Below are 17,707 nucleotides of genomic sequence, written 5' to 3'. Positions count from 1 at the left end.
ATCCTGCGCAGCCTGCCAAGCCTCCAGGAGGCCCGAAAACCCAGAGCCTATCAGCAGCACTCCAAGAAGCAACAAATGGTGGGACGCAGTTAGCATGGACCACTGCACAATCACCGGCGAAGGATACCTACTCGTGGTGATCGACGAGTTCAGCAGATATCCTGAAGTAGAACACGAGGCGTCCACTAACACAGAGACCACAATCCTCACGCTAGAAAAGATCTTCGCGACCCATGGAATCCCGAGAAAAGTGAAGAGCGACAACGGCCCATCATTCACCAGCCAAGAACTGTGCAAATTCTTCAAGGATATAAACGTTAAACACCAGAAAATCACCCCGCGATGGCCCCAAGCGAATGGCGACGCAGAAAGATTCATGGGGTCACTCAATAAGGTCATCCGAATCGCCAAAGAGAAAGGACACCCATGGCTGAAGGCTGTATATCGATTCCTAAGAACACACAGGCAAACCCCACACTCATCCACCGGTATCAGCCCTGCGGCCCTCATGTTTGGGATACCCATACAGGCAGAACTCCCCATACACCCTCAGTGGGTAGCTCCCGAACCAGACATCCCAGCCATAGAGGCCATGCGAACGAAGCGGAACGAACAAGAAAGCATCGCCAGGCGAGCCTGTCACAGAGAGCTCACACCGGGCGACACAGTTATTGTCAAAAACAGAGCTACACCCAAAAAGATGTCCCTTAATTTTGAGCTCCGACCATGGACAGTCAGCACAACGAACCACAGCATGGTCACTGCCACCCGAGGGAGCGAAACCGCAACAAGAAACGTGTCACACTTCCGAAGAGCACCATCGGAACTATGGGAAGAACTCCCAAGGACCCCGAGAAGAGAAGTGATGGTGACTCACACACCCCGAGACCAGGCGTCACCCAGAGCGCTTACCACGCCAGGAATCCCCGAAACACCACACCAGCACGAGGGCCAGACTGAACTCGTGAGCCCCAGAGCGGACGCGCCAGAGCGAAGCAGCACCCGATACCTGTTGAGAGAAAAGCATAGACCATCGTCCCGTCTCCAAGGATATGTAGTGGACGGAGTATACCTACCAAAAATAAAAGGAAAAAACCCCGCTAAGATAAACTCTAAAGGAAGAAGACATCTGAATGTACTAATACCCAGTTATTGTTGTTGATGTTAGATAATAATGCAAATACCTCCAAGTTGGGGAGGAATGTGGTGTCACGTGCCCCGTGAGTTCCGGGTCACGTGACACGCCGGAAATAAAGGTATCACCAGAACTGACGTTAGAACGCCAGTCCGGGTTTATGCATCCAACCCAGTGGTCGTGTCTATTCTGTGCCCACGACCCTGCTGCGCTGCGCGCCACTTGTGGCCCATCAAGGTCGCATCCGAACAGTCGGGCTGCCTGTATTGCGGCCGCCCGACATCACAGAGGTGACTGCATTTGCAGCGCCTCAAGCCACACCCCCCCCCCTTTTATTTGTATTTTTAAAACAATCTTATTTCTGCTTTGGTACATGTACTTGAAAATACTAACTGCATCTGGTAAAGAAATGTCTTGAAATGTGTCGGGGAGGTGTTAATGAAACATTGATTCTTCGAAGCTTCTGCTAAGACTCACAATTGTTCCACTCTTTATTGTAGTATTCTGGGTGACTGGGCGTTACTGTTAAAAGGCTCCAGGAGGTCTAAATTGATGAATTATGTTTGAGGTCTTATGGATTTTAACCTATTTTTCCTTTTGTGTGAAATGGTTTCTTTTTAATCTCATACCCTGCCATTAGTTAGGTGCTGACCATCCAGCCTAATGCCATCTACATATACTAGAGTTGATGTGTCAAAGGATCCCGCATAGAATTTTGGGCTGGGTGAATCCTGGCATAGGCATAACTGTTTTTTTTTAATGTGCGGATATATTTTTAATACTATGTATTAATATCTAAATACGTACTGAGAGCTTCATGTTTGTGACTTTCAGTACCTCAAAGTGGTGTATTTTCTAAATGTGTGTGGACTAATTGCAACTGTTGAGCTACTCCCCCAACCAGAGTTATACTCTGTCTCTCTGCCCATGCTACCCACGTTTATGAGTGGTTTGTATTCCCATTCTTGTCAGGTGTTTTAGGCTTCGCCCAGTCTACTTTTTTTGGTTTGCTCGAAGACTAAAACCTGGGCTTTTCTTGAGGGCCTCCCACCTCATGGTTGCCACTAGCCTGGTCCTGCCATTACCAGCGTTCAACTCTGGGTGAAAAACCTTCGGGGGGAAGCACCAAATCAAAGAAATATCTCAAACCGCTTTCTGCTTCATGCACCAAAATAGCACAAAATGGCATCTTGTCAGGGAATTCATGTTGCCATTTTGATTACAACAGAGTCTGTGTCCCATCTCACGATTCAAGAGACTTGTCTTTGGAAGTGTGACGTTACTTCTAGTGCTTAGGCAAGGCCATTACAACTGCCCTTGACTGTCAACGGGTACCTTTACTCCCAATGTGAATTGACCATCCCCAACCTGGTCCACTCAATACCTCAGAGCTTCTGGCTTGTGAGATATTTAGATCCCTGAATGGTGCAACCCATGCAGCCATACTATATTGGTGCTAATCCCAGCTGGCTGCTTGCACCTCTTAAGCTCTTTGTACCCTGGCGTCTTCCAGTACATCGCATGCTGCAGGCAAGGACCGTCTATTTTTTAACAGATTTCAAAGACTACACTCATGAAATCTCCAGCAATTACTTCTTTAGGGCCGTATCAAAAACCTCCACCTCCACCCTTGCAGCTGATGCCTCCAATACCCAACTTACTCTTTTGGTGGGACTGAACCAGTTCCATCAAGGCTGGTGGACAAACAGATGGAGCCCCAATCAACTGCTCCTCTCATGGATTCTTGAGTCTGATTGGGTCCTCCTGACTCAGTCACACTGAGGGAAGGGGCGATAGGGGGATGTGGGGGTTATGCTGCCGGGCCAAGCTGAGGGGTTGGTGGAATTCTGTCTTTGCCTCTACCTTCCCAGAGCTCCCAAGGCTGTGGCGGCAAGATATACTTGCAGAGGCCTGAAAAACCCGAGTAGGCCTCATACAATGTTGCCTAGAAGCTAAGGAACAAGTTACTTACCTGTAACTGTTGTTCTCCAGCATGGGTCTGGCATGGATTCACATGCTCATGAATATTCCCCGTCGTCAGGCTGGGAATCCTCAGTAAAGAAAAAATCAGTATCAGTTTCGTTTCTGATCTGTCTTTCGTAGTAGTAACCAATCACTGATCTCTGTGTCATACTGACCACAGCCAATGACTGCCCTCTACCTAAGCCCCGCCTCTGGCAGCCATCTTCAGATTTGGTAGCACGTGAAGTGGCAGTATGACCAAGTGAAGAGCCGCAGAGGCGTAGGCGGGAGGATTCGCATGTGAATCCATGCCAGACCCATTCTGGAGAACAACAGTTACAGGTAAGTAACTTGTTCCTTCTCCAGCATGGGGTCTGGCATGGATTCACATGCTCATGAATAAAGAATACATAGCAGTACACACATGCACAACCACGGGAGGTGGCAAAGGCTCAACATTAAGCATTACATCAAACTCAACATTAAGCAATTCTTACCTCCTCACCAGGCTCACCTTAGGTGAACAGATTGCGCAGCACTGCTTGGCCGACCCTGGACTCCTCCCTGGAATCCCGATCGACGCAGTAGAATTTCGTGAAGGTGTGCGTCGACCTCCACGTAGCAGCCCTGCAGATGTCCAGCAAGGGCACACCAGATAGGAACGCCGTGGTAGCTGCGATCGCTCTGGTGGAATGGGCTCTCGGACGGCCAGGCAGCGGTCGGTTTGCCAACCGATGACAGTACATGATACAGCCGGAGAGCCATCTGGAAATGGAGGCCTTTGAGAGAGCCTTCCCCTGATTGACAGGTCCAAAGTTCACAAAATGTTGTGACGTCTTCCGAAAACACTTCGTGCGGGCCACGTAAAACTTCAGCGCTCTAGCCACATCCAGCGAGTGCAAAGTCCTTTCGGCCGGCGACAAAGGCGACGGGAAGAAAACAGGCAACACCAAGGGTTCGTTGAGGTGGAAGTCCGACGGCACCTTGGGCATGAAGGAGGGGTGCGTCCTGAGCACTACCCTCGTGTCGTGAAAAGTCAAGTACGGGGGCTTGCAGGAAAGGGCCTGGATCTCTCCCACTCTTCGTGCGGAGGTGATGGCCACAAGAAACGCTGTTTTCCACGACAAGAACTTCAACTGAGCCGAGTGCAGAGGCTCGAACGGAGGTCCCATGAGCTTGGTCAGCACCACGTTGAGCTCCCACGCCGGGGCCGGAGCCTTCACCGGCGGGAACGATCTGAACAGTCCCTTCATGAATTCTTTCACCAGACGATGAGACCACAAAGACGTCCGCCCCGTGGTTCTGGTGTATCGGGAGATCGCAGCAAGATGAATCTTGATGGACGCGTGCGCCAGTCCAGCCTTGGCCAGCGTCAGAAGGTATGGCAGTACCTGGGGAGCCGTAATCCGTAGAGGGTTAATCTTCTGTGTGTGGCACCAGACAGAGAACCTCTTCCATTTGTGTCCATAGCATTTAAGAGTTGAGGACGCCCTGGCCTTTGCAAGAACCTCTCTGCAGTCGGCCGGTATGTCGTATCCTCCAAACTCTAACGCTGCAGGAGCCAGGCCTGCAAGTTCAGCGACTTCGGGTCGTGATGGAGGATGGCGCCTCCTTCCCTGGAGAGAAGATCCGCGTCCACTGGCAGCTTGATTGATGGGGACGCTGACAAGTCCAGAAGGTCCAGGAACCATATCTGCGTCGGCCACGCGGGTGCAACGAGGATCATCCTGCACCGTGACCTCTTGAGCTGGTTGATGAGCCGGATCAGCAATGGCAATGGAGGGAACGCGTATAGAAACAGGCCCTCCCAGGGGAACGAGAAAGCATCGCCCATGCTCCTCGGCTGGGGAACCTGCTGGCGAACCTCTGGCACTTGCAGTTCGTCGCCGTCGCGAACAGATCGATCTGGGGTGTGCCCCACCGTCGGAAGAGGCGGTCCACTAGATCCTGTCGTAGTTCCCACTCGTGGCACGAGCGCAGCTCTCTGCTGAGCGAGTCGGCGATGGTGTTTTTTATCCCTGCCAGATGAAACGGCACCAGAAACATCCCTTGGGCGACGGCCCAATGCCACAGATCCTGCGCCTCCTTGGACAGGGCTGGGGATCTGGTACCGCCCTGCTTCCTGATGTAGAACATGGTGGTGGTGTTGTCGGTGAAGATCCTCACCACCTTGCCCTTGAGGGACGGAAGAAAGGACCTGAGGGCCCAAAACACTGCACGGAGCTCCAGGACGTTGATATGGAGGGACTTCTCCGTCGGAAGCCAAAGGCCTCTCGCGTGCAGATTTTCGGTGTGCGCTCCCCACCCTTCCAGGGAGGCATCCGTGGTCACTGTCTCCTGGTGGCCGGGGCTCTGGAATTCCATGCCCGCCGTCAGATGCGCGCGGGTGCCCCACCACCGGATCGCTCGTCGGAAACTCTCGTCGAGTGTGATCCTCTCCTCGAAGCTGCCCGTCGTCTGGATCCAGCGCGTGTCCAGGAACTCCTGCAACGGGCGCATCCGGAGCCTGCACAGGCGGATGAGATAAATGCAAGACGACATCATTCCGAGGAGGGACTTGATGGACCTCACCCTGGCCGCGTCCGCAACCAGCATCCGCTGCACCTTGCCCAAGATGGCCTTCGTCCTTTCCTCCGACGGAGAGGCCAGAAGCGACACTGTGTCGAGCTTCGCTCCCAGAAACAGTGCGTCTTGCGCGGGCACCAGGTGGGACTTGCCGTAGTTTATGGAGAATCCCAGGTCCGTGAGCAGTTGGACGGTCCTTGCCGTGTGCTCCACGGCGAGCTCCTTCGTCTTTGCTCGGATGAGCCAGTCGTCCAGGTAGGGGTAGACGTGGATCCCCTCTCGGCGCAGCTGCGCCGCCACCGGTGCGAGGCACTTGGTGAACACCCTGGGTGCCGACCTCAATCCGAAGGGAAGGGCTCTGAACTGGTAGTGACGCCCTTGGACCACGAACCTGAGAAACTTTCGGTGTCCCTTTAGGATGGGAATATGGAAGTAGGCATCCTCCAAATCCAACGACGACAGGAAATCGCCCTCCTCCAGTTGACCCAGGACGTGTTGGAGGGTGACCACCCGGAACTTCTGTGCCTTGATGAATTTGTTCAGTCGTCGTAGGTCCAGGATGGGACGCCATCCTCCCGTCTTCTTCTTCACGAGGAAGTATCTTGAGTAAACTCCGGAGCCCCGAAGCCTCTTTGGGACGAGCTTGATGGCGCCCTTCTTGAGCATCGCCTTTACCTCCAAGAGAAGTTGAGGGACGTGATGTTCTTTCCTGGCCACAGGGGGGACGCGCGGGCACCTCTTTAGAATAGAAACTCGAGCGCGTGACCCTGCGTCCAGCACCCAACGGTCGGTGGAGATGGACTCCCACACGCTGACGAAGCTCGCCAGCCGGCCTCCCACCTCCCACCGCTCCGAAAGGGCGGCTGCCGTTGCTGGAGAACCCCAAGAGCCCGGGCCGTCTCTGTGTCCGCCTTGATGGCTTGAAGGGAATCGTCCACTGTTTTCCCAAACAGGTTGTTTCCGTCGAAAGGCATGTCCAAGACTCTGGTCTGCACGTCCTGACGGAAGTCAGTAGCCTTGAGCCATCCACGCCGCCTAAGGCACACGCCGTTGCCCAACTGGCGAAATCCAGTGTCAGCGATGTCCGTCGCAATCGTAATGGCGTGGTCCAACGCCACCTCTCCTTCCTGCAAGATCTCTAGGGCTTCCGCCCTCTTGTCGTCTGGTAGGAAGTCCAGCAGGGGGGCCAGTTTGTACCACAACTCCCTGTCGTAGCGGGCTACGATAGCCAAGGCGTTGGCCGCCTTAATCGTCGTTGCTGCCGACGAGATGACTCTGCGTCCCATCGTGTCTAATTTCTTTCCCTCGCCGTCCGGCGGGGAGGTTGACGTAGAGGCCGCGCCCCCCCCCGCTTTCTTTCTGGCCGCCGCGGAGACGACTGAGTCCGGGGTCGGCTGTGCCCGAAGGCACAAGGGGGCCGCATCCGGGACCCGGTACTTCTTCTCGTACCGATCCCTTCTAGCCGGCGTCATGGATGGGTTCTTGAGGAGGGCGAGGCCCTCATCCCAAATGTCGTCTAGTAGAGGTACAGCGAGGACCGTCTTCCTCTTGGTCTCGCGCCGTTGATAAAGGAAACCTTCCTTCTTCTTCTCTTCCGGGCAGAGCTGGAAAAGCTCGGATGCCCTGGCGATCATGGAGTGAAACGATCCAATCTCGTCGGGCGGGGAAGCCTGGGTGGGAGGCGACGACGGGAGATCCTCGTCGTAAACCTCGTCATCTGTACCCGTCGCGGCCGTGTCAGTCCCCGTACCATCCCCACGTGTCGTGGACGGGAAGGAGGGCTGAACAGGGCGCGATGGCTGAAAAGGAGGTGGAGGATGAATCCTTCTCTTAGGGGGAGGGCTCCCAGAAGGGCCTGGCTCCGGGTCCCTTGTCGGGAGCGGTTCCTCCGTTGGTGGTAACGGCAGTCTCGTCCTTATCTCCGAGCATAAGGACTGTATAGCCAACAAAATGGCAGCCGAGTTGTCTTGCGGCACTGGTTGAGAGAGATCCGACGGGCGATCAGGCGCCCAGTCGGCATCCTCAACGCCCTCGTCGTCTTCCACGTCGGGGTCCCTCCCGACAGGATGGCCTTCTTCCACGCCAGAGCCGTGGCCTAAGACTTCGATCAGCTCCTCCTCAGAGGTTGAGGCCGAGTCCCCGACGACCTCCTGCCCCCCCCTTTTTCTTCTCCATCGGAGGTTTCACGGGGGTCCTGTCGATGGGCATGAAAGAGGACTCCCTCCACGGTGGCAGGGAGATTCTGGGCCCCGGGGTCGCCACCACTGGTGTAGCCTCCACAGGCTGAGCCAGGGCCGCCGTGACTGTCTCGATAGAGGCCTTGGCCGGATGGATCAAGGCTTTCACCACCTTAGGTGCGCGCACTGCCTTCTCCTTGGGGGGAGGGTCACCACCTCGCTCCCCCTCCGATGGGGCCTTAGGGCAGGACCGGGGTCTCTCCAGGAGTTTCGCCGGGTGCTCAGCCTTCCTCTTACCCGAGCCAGAGCGTTGGCTCGTGGTTGATGGCGCCGGGGAGGATGCGCCCTGCCTGGCGCCCGTAGAGCCCGACCGTATCCATATCCACACTGCCCCCAGACCCACTACCATGCATGGATCACTCAGCAATCATCTTCCCCCGTACCACTGACCACCACCTCCTGCACTCAAGGCCACACCCGACTGCCACCAGCCCCTACTCTTCTCACTCCACTATGGAAAAAAGTAGTCATCATCCCAGATATAGCCATCTCCCTCCTCACCTCTTTCCCAACACTCTCCCTGCAGGAAGGGCCAACCCATCAAACTCTTCGACCTCTGGCTCTCGAGCACCCTTATACCCTTCATCCAAGAAAAAACAGACCCATCAGAGATCAGGACCCACACCAAGGTGGTACACCGCCAACCTCAAATCACTAAAAACCATCAAGCACTGCCTGGAACAGACCTGGAGAACCATTCCTACTGCCCAGAACAAAACCGCCCTAGCAAGACTAACCAGAGCATACAGATTGGAAATAAGAAAAACCAAGACAGCATTCTATGGGAACAAAATCTTAAACTCTTGAAAACCCAAGCCAGGAACTGCATAGAATAATTTCTGAATTCAACTCTCTAGCCTGCTCTAATCCCCCCCCACCCATCTTCCAATCCCTATGTGACAACTTATCAGAACACTTCTAACAATGTCGCTGTCGGCAGACACTCTGCATCATCTCTAAATTGGAACACATGCGCCTTCCCTCTACCCACCCACAGCCCGACCCCTGTCAAAACCCCCCTTCGATACAAACCTTCACCTCCTTCTCTCCAATATCAATCCAGTTCCTCTCACTCCTAGCATAAAGCCGCCCATCAGGCTCCCCTGAAGACCCCTGCCCGCCAACCTGCCTCAGAAACTCCCTAACATTGGGAACCTTTATCGAAGCCCTAAACACCTCCTACATCAAACCTTTTCTCAAAAAACCCACACAACCCACTCCTCCCCCAGAACTACCGGCCCATCTCCAATACGCACTTCATGGCCAAACTCATGGACTGCACAGCATACAAGCAGCTAGGCCTTTTTACCGAAGCCAACAACTACCTGGACCCTGCGCAATCGGACTTCAGACCACTCTGAGAAACAGAAACCTCTGTAGTGTCCGTCTGGGATGACCTAAAAAGAACAGCTGATGTTGAAGGCTGCGCTGTGCTGTACGCATCCTTCTTGACCTCTCAGCTGCCTTCGATACCATCAATCACAACATCGACCTAGACAGGCTACACTCACTGGGAATCAAAGACACTGCCCTCTCTTGGATCTCCTCTTTCATCGCTAATCGCTAAGAAATCATGCTCCTCCACCCATTCACCTCACAAACAGTAACAAAAGAGGTCCCACAAGGAGCATCCCTATCTTCCCCCACTCTTCAACATCCATCTAAACCCTCTGCAAACACTCATCCACTCCCACAATCTTACCTGCTACAACTATGCAGACGACACCCAGATCATCCTTAAAATCCCAAAATCTCCAGCCTCCAACCGTCCAGATCGGTCATCATGCCTCTCGGATATTGACTACTGGATGGCGACCAATCACATCAATCTCAATCTTTGGAAAACTGAAATCCTAGTCTGCAGGAAAACAGCGCTCCTCCCCCAATCTATTCCCTGGCCGCAATCCCTAGGGCCCCCCAACAGCAACCTCCACCACAGTGAAAAACCTCAGATGCACAATGGACACATATTTATCCCTCACCCAACACATCAACTCTGTATCCAGAACCTGTTTCTTCCATCTACACATCCTGAGGCGTATCTTCCATTACCTCACCTATCCTCACCGTTTCTTCGCCATCATCTACATCATCCTCTCCCGCTTAGACTACGCAAACTGCCTTCACCTCGGTGTACCAGCATTTCAGCTAATGAAACTGCAAAGAATCCAAAACGCTGCGGCCTGACTGCTCATTAACTTAGCTCCCAGAGAATACATCAGCCCTACACTAAGAGTCCTCCATTGGCTCTCTATTGGTCAACGCGTGACCCTTAAAGCCATCACTCGCCAGGCCATCCACAACACTGGCACTGAATTTCTTCAAGACAAAGTCACTCGCTACCACACCTCAAGGACTCTCAGATCTCGTACAGAGTCTCTCCTAGTTGTTCCACATTACAACTCCTCCAGACTGGGCAGATACATTTTCTCTGTCCATGAGCCGATCATCTAGAACGCCCTACCCCTGCACATTCACAATATTTACAATCACCTGACATTCAGAAAGGCCCTCAAAACCTGGCTTTTCCCTCCCCTCCTCCTCCTGAAACCCCCTTGCACTCTACACTCTTGATAGGTACACAGAAATGTTGACCCAAGCACAACAGCACTCCTATCCACCAACACTGCACAGATGATGGCAACGTTCGCAGAGGCACACCGTAATAAAATATCTTCAGGGGTCGGGTCCTCTCACAACCCGACTCTTGTCCCTTTGGTCACCTCTCCCACTGTTCATACTTTCATACCAGGGAGACCACGAATAGCGAGGCCAGCCAATCGCATCAGACCAAGAAAAACAACACTGCAGTCGAACTCCTGCAAGTGTATGGTATGTATACCTTCCACCACATCAGTGGACACAGGCACAGCCACCCATCCATACATGCTAGACTGCAGGTATGGCTATGCTATTCCGTTCTAGCAGCACACATAGCTGTCCACATAAACCCATGAAGTACCTCAGCAACTCTGCCATTAGTAAACAGCGACAAAGGAAAATGCAATGTAACTGGGCACACATTGAATCTTTAGCACTAGCACTGTATTCTACACCACCAACAGCACCCACTCACATGCCTGACCTCTGGGCTGCTTACTGGAGCCTAGCCAGTCCACCTAAGTCCTAACCCAGCATAAATGCACACATGCATCCTTTAATTCAAACTCTTGGAACCTCCTACACATGCACTCCGGCCACCGAGGGCGTTCCAACCACAAAGCACATTCAGGCCATGCAAATGGGGAAAGGGCGCTATATAAATGACGAATACAATACAATATTGGAATGGTTTGAAAGTCTGGGCTTTTGGGATTTTTATTAAATATAGGTAATTCCATACCAGAAAAGGTGTTCTACTAGCCAGACCCCTTTCATTAAGATTGATTCTAAAAGCATAGTGACAGATTGCCCTGCTGCATCAGTATCCTGATCTGCAGCCCCTGCTCTTCAGTGGCACAAAGCAGGATCAAAGGTCACAAGTGCCCCGACAGGAAATTCACTTCAGCACAACCGTTAAATTTAATTATGTACCTATGTCGCAAAACTACATAATTATGATGGATTATCATCCTGGTGGCAGTTTAAGCTTTAAACATAAGCCATACCCTAGTTTGGGGTATGGTGGCTGGTCATTCTCATTATTATTAAAGCCACATCTGATTTGAATCATACACATGTCAACACTGTGAGACCTGGTCAGCTGTGAAAGGGGTGTGTGCATTCTAATCAGACAGCATGTCTGTGCCAGCTAGTAGGACAGGAGACGCACATACTATGCCTCTTGATCCTTTGCAAGGTCGGCTAAACCTAACTCCAGCACAACAGCCCCTCATCAGGAGCTGTTCTGGGAAACAGGAATAAATGGGCACACCATAAACAAAAGGACTAGCCTCACACCTGGGTGTTGCATACCAAAGGGCCTTTGATGCTACGAGTCTGAGATGGGTGTTGGACTATTGTAATCAGAGGGAGCGCAGCACAATTGGGGAAGGATTCCACTGTCTTGTTTATCCTTGTACCTTCATTTCCTTCGCATCTCCTCCATTACCTTTACCAAAATGCACTTTAGGAATGATCCAAAAAGGGAAAGACCACTTAACAGAGGGGCAGGGATTGGACCTCTTAAAGCAGGCTTGCTTTTGTCCAATCCTAGGTGCGCTTTTGCTACCACCCCCTTCTTTGATTCATTCCTGGACTGCAAGAAGACTTAATTTTAGACCTCTTTTGGGAGGGTTGCTATTTATAGAGTATTCTACCAGTGAGGTGACGAATGGGTGTTCCAAGTCAGAGGCAAGTGCTTTTTACCAATCCACAAGCACATTGGGGGTGACCTGGTACCCCAGGACCTCACTCGAGGTGAAGGACTCCTACTGGTGTTTGCCCGCCTATCATGGGATGAGGGAACGAGAACCAGGACTCATCTTGTTCCTGACTTCCTGGATTGCAATTTACAGCAGCTGAAGAAGCAAAGCCATGAATCTGGTTTCCTGCATTTCTGCCACTTGGAGCTGCGTTGAACCATCGTCAACTGTGTTGAAACGCATTCAAACCAATGGGACATGAGGTGTTGCCTCTGGTACTTCTTTTAGCTTTCCGAACTGCTGTTGTTGCATCTTTGAACCAGTTTGCTGCCACACGATGCCAGGTGTTGCTGTCTCAGCTCGAATGAGACGCTCGCTGCTGCAGAACGCTGCCACATCTCTAAGAAGTGCCTTGAGTCACAGGCATCTTGGTCTCCAAACTCCAATCGAACATCAAACCAACCCGGTTGTCCCCATCAATCCTCTTCATTAGAATGCTGTATCGAACCGCAACAAGCCACTCTTCGAACCTGACTTGATCCCCGCTTCTTTTTTAGATCACCACGACTCAAAAATGTGTTACCCTCATATGTAGTGTAGGGTATGATATGGACTATAAAAGATACATTTGTGCGCACTACCCTGTTCTCTTCACACATACCAATCATTGGGAACAGAAATCCAAGGTGGATTTAAAAAATAAAATACACAAATCAATAAGGTAAATGGGTGGGAGTATAGTGTGTAGGGATACATTAAATTGACAAAGGTACATATGATACAGTGGGGTGGAAATACAATTGGGAGGGGATCTAAAACTAGGGTAGGGAGGCTGAGGTTCAAAAAGAGGGGTTGGGATAAGTTAGACAAAGATATAAAGAGTGAGGGTACTGTACACAATGGTACAGAGGGCGAGAGTACAATGCATGGGGAAGGTTATAGGGGGTGAATAAAAGCATCCACACTTCCCCCTTCGCAAAAGAAAAATATTATAGAGAATGAAGAAAACAGTGGATAGCTGAAAATAGTTCTTCTCTTATAACCATTCGGTCGTTAGCAAAAAAAACTAAGTGGATTGAATAAAAACACTCTTTACACACAACTTCTTTACTTCCCCTCATTGCTTTTTCTTCTCACTACTGCCAACAGTTGCTGTGGCGGCAACCTCTGCACCATCCACCTCCAGCACTGTACATTCCACGACCGCCACCAGCAAACAGCAAACTTCTGCACTGTAAATGTCACAATTGTTTCAGGGTGTGAAATTCCTTTTTCTCCCTCACATATTTAAAAACAAATTATTTTCAGTGGCATAGTAATATTTTTCATCTCCTGCATAGAAAAGGGGAAATAGTTGCATATAAATGCTATCAATTTAGAGATGTATTTTTTAAGCAGCATGTTAGTAAAACTCAAAATAATGCATGGAGAATTAGGAGTCTCACCATTTGTACCTTATTTATAAGTAAAGACAAAGCTATAGCAAAACATTTCGACAATACTGGTAAGTGGCACCTGGTAAGAGCAGCTATACTAGGTTACTACTAGATGTAATCTGTCAGCATTGCTTATAAAATATTGTGGCTTTATATATAGAAAAACAATGCTATATTTTAGTCAAACCTATCTATAAAACTATTGGAATCTAAGACAAGAATTCCATTTAACTAATGCCATCAGCGCGCCATTTGCCTGTATTTAGCCGCCATGCATAGCCAAGGGTACGTGTGCCGCACAGTGATAAGTGTTGCGGTAGCCGCAGATAAGCACTCCAGTCGTTACTGATTTTAGCGGTGTGTCGAAAACCACCTTCTGATTGTCTGATTCCGTAGTCGCAGTTATACAACATTTAAGAACAAATATTTATATATTTACATATGCATATATGTATGTATTCAGTACTTCTTGTAAATTAAATTTTAAAATATATAGACTGCAACATGAAAAAGGTACAATTTCCAATCTTCTGTCTAAACAAACCCAAAACACAGTGATTGAATAAGAGTCCAAAATACCAAATGAGAGGATTTCATATCATGTATGAACACTTAATATATGTCAGGAAAAAAGTATAATGTCCAGTATACAGTCTTAAAAAAAACACTTCCAAAATAGATAAGTGTACCGAATACCTACTGTATCACTGGCCAGAGATAGTGTTTTGCACTCCTGACATCACTATACCTGTAAAAATATATTTAAAAAGAAAAGAAACACAAAGAAACCTATACCCGAGGGTACAGAACTACACATACCCTCGGCTATCTGTAGTCCTTCATAACCGTGGTTATCGGGGAAAAAAACCATTGCTCGAGCAAAATCCCTGCCTGACCCCTCAAGCCCAGACCAAGTGTCCCTCCACTCACTGCCAGGTCCACACACTATTTATTTTTCGAATTTAATTATTATTTTCAAACCACAGAAAAATACAGTAATGTGTCATGAATCGACGTTCGTGTCCCTTTTGGACTTCTTGGTCCCTGGCACATCAGGGCTTGCACTCTGCACTACTACCAATATGGCCGTCAAACACGGAACGTTGCTTACCAGCTTCCGCGCCGGACGTAGCACATTCTATAAGTAAGCCACGCCCCCGCAGCCCCGCACGTCTCAACGCTACCGCTTGCAGTGGCTAGACGTGTGCTTCTGGAGTTCGCTCTCGCTGACTACTCGATTCCCGGTTCCTGGTCCTATTATCCCTTCCTCCTTCATTCCCTCCCGTTCACCTTCCTCCTGTTTCCCGGACTTCTGTGTATCCGTTTCCGAGTACTCTTCTTCAACTCCTGGATTTCTCGGACATACTAAACATTCCTGACGTTGGAAAGCCGAACGCACACTGGACTCCGAAGACGTCCACACGGGACTATACAAGACCCAGACTGTGCGCAAGAAGGCTCCTTCCAAGAGCTCCAGCAAACAACAGCGACAGGTGAGAAGGGGGGAAACCTGTGACAGATTGAGACGCCAATGAACTGAAATAGATACGAACATGGAGGCGGCACTTCAAGATCTCATGCGTGGCATGCAGGAGCTAACAACTGAAGTGCAGAATCTTAAGGCGGAGAATGCTGCGTTAAAACAATTAGTTTTGTCCCGGGATTCCGCGACCAAGGAAAGCGTATTGCTGGGCGGAGTGGTTGATAAATACGACGGTTCTTCAAGAACCCTTCGTGGATTCCTTGACTCATGCTTAGTCCATTTCACCTTCAAGCCCTACTACTTTCCTACCCCCAGGGCAAAGGTAGGCTTTATGATTTCGAATCTTTCCGGGAATGCACTGACTTGGGCCACGCCCTTAGTCAATTCCGGAAATGCCCTCTTGGATGACTACGATGGAATGCCGCGTTAAAACAATTCGTTTTGTCCCGGGATTCCGCGACCAAGGAAAGCATATTGTTGGGCAGAGTGGTTGATAAATACGACGGTTCTTCAAGAACCCTTCGCGAATTCCTTGACTCATGCTTAGTCCATTTCACCTTCAAGCTCTACTACTTTTCTACCCCCAGGGCAAAGGTGGGCTTTATGATTTTGCATCTTTCCGGGAATGCACTGACTTGGGCCACGCCCTTAGTCAATTCCGGAGATGCCCTCATGGATGACTACGATGGATTCGTAGAGGCTCTAAAGACCATGTTGGACCACCCAGAACAGGTCTATAGTGCCCAAGAACGCCTATTGGATTTCCAACAAGGTTCCCAAGACATGCTCACATATGTGACACGTTTTAAGCAATTAGCCAAAGAAGCAGATTGGTCCTCAGAAGCCTGCTTTACCCTTTTTCGAAGAGGATTACATGAAGAAATAAAAGATGAGCTCGCCAGAGAGGCTCGACCGGGAACATTCCAGGCTCTTATGGACCTCTCCCTACAGATAGATTTCCGTATCCAGGAGAGGAAGGCAGAAAAGAAGAAGTCTAGACTGTCTTTCCAAAAGACCTCCATGGAAACCTCCTTGAAGACTGAGCACACTCCTACCCCCGCTAATGAACCTTAACCCATGCAACTCGGGGCCTTCCGCGGACCCATATCCCCGCAGGAAAGAATGCGACGGATTCACACCGGGCTTTGTATGTATTGTGCCTCAGACAAACATCTAGTGAGGGAATGTCCCTTAGCCCATCCACGGCGTTCGGGAAACGCCAGCTCCCGATCCTAGATGGAGCACAGTTTCGGGAGAGAGAAGTCTGCTCCACGTCTATTCCATCCTTGAACTCTCCTGGACAAAACAATCTTGTGATATTACAGGCCTTTCTATCGCCATCCAAGAACGAGACCTACCCCATTTTGGCATTGGTGGATTGTGGAGCCATGGGGATATTTATAGATCAAGATTGGGTCACTACCCACCACATTCCATATGAAACTCGAGGCCTCACACAACCTGTAGAGGCTATTGATGGAAGACCCCTCTCTTCAGGACCAATAACCCTACAAACTCGGGAGTTGCAGCTCTCTATGAATCATCGAGAGGTGATCAAATTTGACATCATTAAGTCTGCTCACTACCCAATGGTGCTGGGTATGCCTTGGTTACAAAAGCACAACCCATACATCAACTGGGCAGCAGGTTCCTTGTTCCTGGGTTCAGAGCATTGTATGTCTCATTGTCTATTCCTGGATTCCTCACCGACACCTCCTGGAGCTATGCCGTCAGACCAGCAAGGGCCATTCATGGTCTCAAATATCATCCAGGTTCCTAGGGCCTATCAGGATTACACTGATGTGTTTTCAACTGCCATAGTTCAGGCCCTGCCACCTCACAGACCTGAAGACTGTGCTATAGACACTGAGCCCTCAGCTGTGATTCCCTTTAGAAGAATGTTCATTTTGTCCGAACCTGAGAAAAGAGCCCTCTGTGAATACTTGGATACTAACCTTGAAAATGGCACTATACGACCATCCAAATCACCCACAGGAGCTTTGTTGTTTTTCGTTCCTAAAAAAAGACAACAAAGAGCTTAGGCCTTGTCTTGATTATCGTGGTTTGAATCAGTGCACCCTGAAGGACCGCTATCCATTGCCCTTAATCTCAGACATCTTGGAAGCACTGAGAGAAGCTGTAGTCTTCACGAAATTAGATCTCAGAGGTGCCTACCATCTGATCCGTACCAGAGAAGGTGACGAATGGAAAACAGCCTTTAGAACGCCCTTTAGTCATTTTGAATACCTGGTCATGCCCTTCGGACTCGCCAATGCTCCAGCGGTCTTCCAACGTTTCATGGATCGGGTGTTTTCTGATATGTTGTTCCTCTTCGTAATAGTATACCTGGACGATATCCTAATATTTTCTAAGGACCATCTTCAGCATGAAGAGCATGTGAAGGCAGTGTTACAGCGACTACGCAAACACAAACTTCTGGCTAAACCCGAGAAATGCCTTTTCCACGTCTCCACTGTTCACTATCTAGGATTTGTCCTTAATCCAGAAGGAATAGGAATGGACCAATCAAAGGTAAAAGCCATACTATCCTGCCCTGTTCCAACAACTGTGAAACAGATCCAATC

General features: G+C 50.2%; 1 protein-coding gene across 1 annotated transcript in view; it reads right to left on the bottom strand.

Annotated features, from left to right (window-relative positions):
- LOC138541496 (DBIRD complex subunit ZNF326-like) overlaps window positions 1–17,707 on the bottom strand; it is a 1,377,506-nt gene that overhangs the window by 160,498 nt on the left and 1,199,301 nt on the right. The window lies entirely within an intron of this gene.

This window comes from Ambystoma mexicanum, chromosome 1q, assembly GCF_040938575.1.
Source record: "Ambystoma mexicanum isolate Mex_15411 chromosome 1q, UKY_AmexF1_1, whole genome shotgun sequence".
NCBI lineage: Eukaryota > Metazoa > Chordata > Amphibia > Caudata > Ambystomatidae > Ambystoma > Ambystoma mexicanum.
This window is presented reverse-complemented; position numbering and strand designations above follow the sequence as displayed.